Source organism: Nelumbo lutea, chromosome 6, assembly GCF_056320005.1.
Source record: "Nelumbo lutea isolate HS-2025 chromosome 6, American lotus-T2T, whole genome shotgun sequence".
NCBI lineage: Eukaryota > Viridiplantae > Streptophyta > Magnoliopsida > Proteales > Nelumbonaceae > Nelumbo > Nelumbo lutea.
Genome location: NC_142689.1, coordinates 28,132,182 through 28,139,745, shown reverse-complemented (window position 1 = coordinate 28,139,745; position 7,564 = coordinate 28,132,182).

Sequence of the window (7,564 nt, the reverse complement as noted above, 5' to 3'; positions counted from 1 at the left end):
CTGATAACACTGTTTATTTTTTTATATTTTCTTATGGTTCAGTTTGGAAGGAATACAAATATAAATATATACAGTGTAAATACATACAAAGTAATACAAAATACAAGGTTTTACACTCTACAAATTTGCATTTGTATTCCTTCCAAACTGAGCCTATAGAAAATATGTCATTACTGAGTTGAAGTAGTGAATGCCTATTTGATAATATAAAGCAAACAATCAGGAACCATTAGTATGTGGCAACCGAAACCCTTTTTTGAACATTTTATTTATTTTGAAACTTTAGGATTTCTGTTTTTTTCATAAAAAAAAATAAAGAAATTTTAGGAAGTCGTCATAGAGTGCTTCTCAGGTTAAAATAATCCTTTGGTATAGAATCAAAGCAAACATCTTAATTTGGTTGTTTGATAAAGAAGATTGTTGGGGCATGATTACCCCTACAAACCTTCAGCCTATAATTAAAATTTTAGAACAAATTGGGATTCAAATAAAAATAACATTTTAATTAAATCATAGTCCACGATGCACAATTAAAGGGTGTCCATCAATGTGTATGGTTTTGTTGACTGCCACATCAGAATAAATAATGGGGTATTTGCCAATATATATGGCTTTGATTTACTTCGGTCCTTATGAGCATTTCCCTTGTGAACATGTAAGACTTTCTCACATCAGCTTGAAAATTAAAATTCAGCTTTAGTTCAAGCATCCTTCTTTGAATGAGCACATTTTTCCCCTTTTAAAAGAGGGAATAGTCCTTTTCACAAAAGATGTATAGATGCTAAAGCCACGTCACCCCATACTATTTTATAGGATTAGAAACATTTAGGCCATGACCTTGTTATTCACCATCGGAAAGGACCATTCACTCCTTTTAAAAAAGGAGTGGAAAGTTTATTTATTTATATTTTCTAAAACTATAACAAATACCACATCAGGATAGGGATGTTCCACGATGTATATGGCTTTGTTTTGAAAACAAATTCCTAGTGAACATGTCTAATCATCATCATCATCATCACATTGACCCAACTATATGGGGTCAATTATATGAAGTCCTGCTTCATTGTTTAGTTATGTTCAGTGCCACATGCATCGTAGAATTATGGGTGCTTTGATCATTTTATATTACTTCCATCCAAATCTTTTTAGTCTTCCCTTAGCTTTTCTAGTCCCTTCATCTTATAACAGAGCACCATAGGTGTTATAGATGGTTTTTCTATGTATGTGATCAAACCATCTCAATTTACTTTCTTTAATTTTATCACTCATTGGAGCTACTGTTTTTTTTTTTTTTTTTTTTCTGATAGATATAATTAGAGTTACTGTTAGGGTCATTGCAAAATAGGATTCATGTAGTCACCCCCCCCCAAACCCCATATAGTTGGGGTAATTGGGTAAGGCTTGAATGATGGTGATGATAATGGTTGATTTCCCAGTTTTTCTTTTCTTTTTTTTTTTTTTTTGTAGTTTTGCCACTAGCCATCTAAGCATTCATATTTCTGTCATACTCATTTTTGGATATGTTTCTTAATTGCACAACACTCTACTTCATACAAGTAGTTGTCTTATGATTATTTTAGAGAATCACCCTTTTAAACATTGAAATCAAGGCAAGTATCTAGTTCATGGCATTAAGTTAAACCTGGACCTCCCTGATTTGAATATTGTTTTATACATGCTTCAACCAAATAATTTAATGTTTTTTACATGCTCCAAGTAAGTATTAATCATATATGATAATATGATATTTGAAGGCAAGTATCTACTTTATAAAGTATAGACTTATGATTTGTAGTATATTATTTTATTTGAATTTTGCAATGTAAATTAATGACACTCTTATGATTGGAAGCCAAGAGATAACTCAAAGTGACATCTTCTTTTACCTTGCTTTGGTTCAACAATTCATAACAAATTAGAGATTAAAGAGGATGTGCCCATAGCGTTACAACTAAATGGGCAAAATGGAGAGATGAGTCCAAGGTCTTATTTGTGACGAACGGGTCATGTAATCCCCACTTACCATCCCAATATCCTGTCGGAAGCATTATAGGTGAAACCATACTAGAGGATAGGATTAAGAGGAAAGGGGAACTGGATGTACGTAACGTTTCGCACCGATAGTTTGATTTTGTGAGTGATGTCCACTACTGTTTGTACTTATCCCTCCATGAGGTTGTGATGAACGGGTCAAGTAACCCCACTTACCATCCTGATATCATCTCAAAAGCATTGGAATTACGTAATATTTTGCACAAGTAATTTGATTTTGTGAGCATCGTCCGTTGCCGTCCATGCTTATCCCTCTACGGGGTTGTAATAAATGGGTGAAGTAAACCCCACTTATCATCCCGATATCCTCTCGAAAGCATTGGAAGTGAATCCATGGTAGAGAAGAGGATTAAGTTGAAACTGGATGTATGTAAAGTTCTATATAGAAGTTTGATAATGCAAGGTTCATGCACCACCGTTCTTGTTTCTATCGCCGCGGAATTGCAACAACCAGGTCAGCTAAACCCTATCTACCATCCCCCTTTCCCCTTGAAAGCAATGGAGGTGAGTCTATGCCAAAGGAGATGATTCGGTAGAAGGGGAACTGGATTTATGTAAAATTCTAATTGGGATTACAAATAATTCGTGGTCCACCCACCTAAAGATAGTTGTATCAGTTCACATTGTTATCATCTATAGGATCAAGGACAATGGCAACCACATATGACATGATGCTATGTTCTGGGGGCAAGATTAGTGCTCGCCGGTTATCTACATTACTAACCCAAACGACGCCCTATTCCACTATCCTGACATTCAAAGGGTAAGCATTCGGACAAGCTCATCCAAATGTATGGCTCAATCCTACAAAATTGGTATTTTCCAAATCTCATTTTCTTATGTAAAGATAATTTTTACTTTTAACTATGTCATCAATTCACCCTCTTGTCTTATAGGGTAATAAAAAGAAGATGTGAATTATAGGCACCCATAGAGGTAAGTTATCAATAGAAACAACTCTAAAGGTAAGTGTGAAACAAAATAGGTGTCCAATAATTACCCACCACCCACTGAAATGTTATAACCATGGTTTTCAAAACTAGACCGGGTTGGACGGTCGGACCAAAAAAATCGAGTACCGATCAATTTTACCCCATAACCATTATTTTTCCAAAACTGTTTGATGGTTTGGGCGTTTTCTATTTTTTGAAATTTTTTTTTTGTCAGAACGGGTTATCCATTCGGTTTGAATGGTCGAACCGTTCGACTCGAGAATTTAACCCCTGACCGGTTCGATTTTAAAAACCTTGGTCACAACAATAGGATCTTTGCATAACAATTTGCTTTTAGGTTCAACCGAAATTGTTAACCCACCAAGTTGAACCTATTGTATCCCCCAACACTGAAAGTTGGAGAATAGATTATTACCCATATATTTGTTTCCCATGATACGACAAAGGAATAATACAAAATATGTTACCCATATATCTGTCGAGAGCTCACTACATGTTCAAAATTTAGGTTTAATAAAAAAATGCATAAAAACTATATGAATAATTGATTCTTCATAAATCATATATGCATTAAGGTTTAGCTTCTAAAAACATGACCATTCACTGTTGTCTTTTAAATATATAGAAAAATAGAAATACAATGATATAGAAAATAAACTATAAACCTAATTGTCTTCATCCCTTCCAACAATAGGTTTTGAGATGACACCATGGACCCCATCTATTTTACGATAGGGGTGCAACTTGGATAGGCCCAACCCAAACCGAAAATTTACACAAGTTGAGCTTAGTTTTTTGGTGCTTGGGCCAGGGTTGGACCCAGAAAATCTGGTTTTTTTAAATTTCAGGTTGCGCTTGGGCCTGACCATTAGTGAACCTGAGCCCGGGTAGAACCCACATTGATATCTACCCAAGCTCAAGAAACTCAAGCATGGGCTGATGTCTAATTGAGCCCAAGTAACTCTTAGGTCTTAGAGAATAGAGAGTTAAGACTTGTTTCCATTTGAGAGTTGTTTGAAATTTTAACCCTAAAAAACAAGTAAGAGATTAAAAAAAATGGGAAAGACCTTTCATATTTGTTCGCTTGAGTGTTGAACTTGAGCCCATCATAGCCCTCCCTGATCCCTCTTACCTTTTCGACTTCAAATCTTCTGTGAATGTTCTACACCTCCAAGGACACTAACCGATTGAAGAGTGAAGGCACAATTGACCACCAAATATTGAGTAAAGTCTTCAAAGTCTTAGAGGAAAAAAATGTATGATTTCTATCGCCTACATTTATTTATTCTTTTTTGTTTATGGATTAAACTTTACGATTTCACTTTTCAATTTTCACCCTTTATTCTTCCATCTTTCTATTATAAAATAATGGAATGAATAAAGTAATATAAAGGATAAAAGAATCATGCATCGGTCAATCACTTTCTTACCATTAGTTTGTCTTCTTTATTTTATTTTTTATTTAGTTATTTATTGGATTGTTGGGGAAAAGAAATATGGTTTTCTAGGTTGGAGGGTATACAATAGTTGAAAGCCGATGGCAAGTAATGGTTAAAAAATACAAAATTTGCAAAAAGCTTCGGAAGGATATTGGCAAGTTATTTTTCTTTCTATTTGGGGGTTTGAAATGGATACAACATCTTTGCATTACATAACCCTTGGAGGTGCTTGCTCAACCTATAGTAACTTTAGCATATTAGTTTGTGAGTCTTAAAACTCCCACATTAACTAGTTTAGGCTTTGGTCTCTAAATGGTCCTCTTAGGTGCAAACACTTTGCATGGGAATTGCTTCTTGGTGCAATTAAAACAAAACAGACTATCTAGATCAAGGGGAAAGAAGGAGACATCCTTCTGAAACTTCATAACACACTTCTACCCACAACAAAAATTCACTTTCTTTTTGTTGTTTTTAAAGAAAGTTAGCAAACATCCCAATACAAAATTAGGGAATGATACTGATGCTATTGCTATATAAATCGCTCCTAAACACTCCTACCTTGGCTAAATTTTCACATTTCATTAAAATATAGTGTTTGTTATCAATTAATTGAATGCTCAATGATAGAAAAGTCATGAATTGCATTTGTCTTAAAAAGTTGAAACACCAAAAATGTCAATTTCCAAGTAAGTCATGCAATTCAATTTAGTAAGTGAGTTTAATATAATTGATGGTAAATTACTATATTATGACAAGTTTATCTTTTTTTTTATACTCATTAATTTCCGATTAAGATTGGATGGGACATAACAAAGTTGATCATTTCACATTAATTTTTGAATTTGATTTAATTTATGTTTTATGTTGCATATACCTTAATTTATTTTCGTTTGTTTATTGTAGGATTGAATGTTGGGGACTGATTAAAGTCTTCAACTCAATCATGGAATAAACAAATGATTAGCATCAAATAACTAGTAGTACGACTGTTGCCATAACTTTTGAGGTGGCTTCTAATAAAAAAATGTAAGAGTGTATCTTTTGTTTGGGATCATTTAAAAAAATCCCCTTGACTTAGAGGACTTAAATCAATGCGTACTACTTGCAATTATTGTGGCAATGAGCTTGGGTGTGCTACTGCTAATGGAATTAGTACACTGAAATGCCACATTATAAATCCTAAGAAATGTCCTTTTAAGTGAAAATGATTCTAAACAATATGTTCTTTCATTTGGGTCTGAGGTAACTACCAATCATGTTATTTGGAAATTTGGTCAAGATTATAGTAGGCAAGAATTGACAAAATTGATTATTCTTGATGAATTGTTATTTAATTTTGTGCAACATGAAAGTCTTAGAAGTTTTGTTAAGGCTACTCAACCTAGATTTCAACTTGTTCCACACACCATAATAACAAAAGATTGCATGGAGTTATATATGAATGAGAAGAAAATTTTTGAGAGAAGTGTTTGCAAAGCTAAAAAGGGTGTCCATCACCATTGATATTTGGACATCTATTAAAAATCTTGGATAATATGTGTTTTACTGCACATTATATTGATAGTGATTGGAATTTGCAAAAGAAAATCATTAAATTACCTGTACTTCTATCTCCACATATTGGTGATGCAATTTGAAATGCTATTAAATCTTGATTGTTATCATAGGGTTTATATAATTTATGCCTAATAACTATTGACAATGCAAGTACAAATGATGTGGTTGTCAGGTTTTTAAGAAAAAATTAACCAAGAAAAATGGTTTGTTATTTGGTGGTGATTATTTTCATTTGTGATATTGTGTTTATATCTTAAATCTCATTGTTAAAGATGGGATGAAAGAAGTTGGAGACTCAATTAGCTCTATTGGTAATAGCATCAAATATGAGGCATTCATGTTGTGTATTAATGAAGAGATGATATACAACAAATAAAAAATCAGTGCATTTGGATGTTATGACCTAATGGAATTCCACATGCTTCATGCTATAAACTTCATTGGAATCCCAAAGAACTTTTGAGCACTTAGAAGATAAAGATATGAATTTTCCAGTTTAACTTAAGGATGATGCCCCCACTGAGTTTGATTAGGGAAGAGCAAAGATTTTATGCAAGTTTTTGGAGGCTTTTTATAAGACTACAAAACTATTGTTGAAATCAAATTATGTGATAGTCAATTTGTATATTCATGAGATGATTGGAATTGAACATCATTTGAGGAAATGGTCAAAACATGATTATCATTTTTTTTTTTGTAACTTGACAATAATAATGGAAATGGTCAAAACATGTTATGACCTAATGGAATTGAACATCATTTGAGGAAATGGTCAAAACTCTTCACTAACTTAAATATTGGAGTGCCCACCTCGGGTAAAAGCAACGCAAACACTCTAATCTCTTTCTTTGCAGCTCAAATAGGCGACCTACTCAGTTCAATGTCCAAGTTGTCTGACAGTAAGGAGCACCAAATCACACACCATCAGGGTTAGTTCAATTATTGTACACCACTTCTGACCATAAATATTTCTACAGGGGCTTGCCGCGTAAATCTACCAAATCAAAAAACTGAAAAGCCAACAAATCAACCCGATCAACCAATTAACCGATCAATTTCGATTATCAAATTTCAAAAAACCAGTGCAACTGGTTTAGTTTAAAAAAAGGCATGCAGTTTAGTTAATTGAACCATGAGCACCCCTAAATTAGTCATATCGAAATCTTGTTTTAATGCTGATAATAGAGTTTTAGATAATATGAGAATCCATATGATGGATGAAACTTTGAATATGGAACACCAGAATTTTACATTTGTTAATAATAATATTTAAAAATTAATATTATTATAAATTTTAATTTTCATTTTTATTTGTAAATTGCAATAAGAGTCACTTGTGATTTTTTTCCAATTCCATTGTAAAATTTTGTTTTCGGTTTTATCATACCATTTCATTTAAATTTCATTGAATTTTTTCAATTTCGTTTTTTATTATTTCATATACGAACATGAAAAATTCTATACATTAAAATTCATATAGAATAAAAATTTAAATCGTTTTCACTTTGTTGTTTATTTTATCAAGTTATTTTTTTTTTAATTTTCCTTCATTAAAAAAAT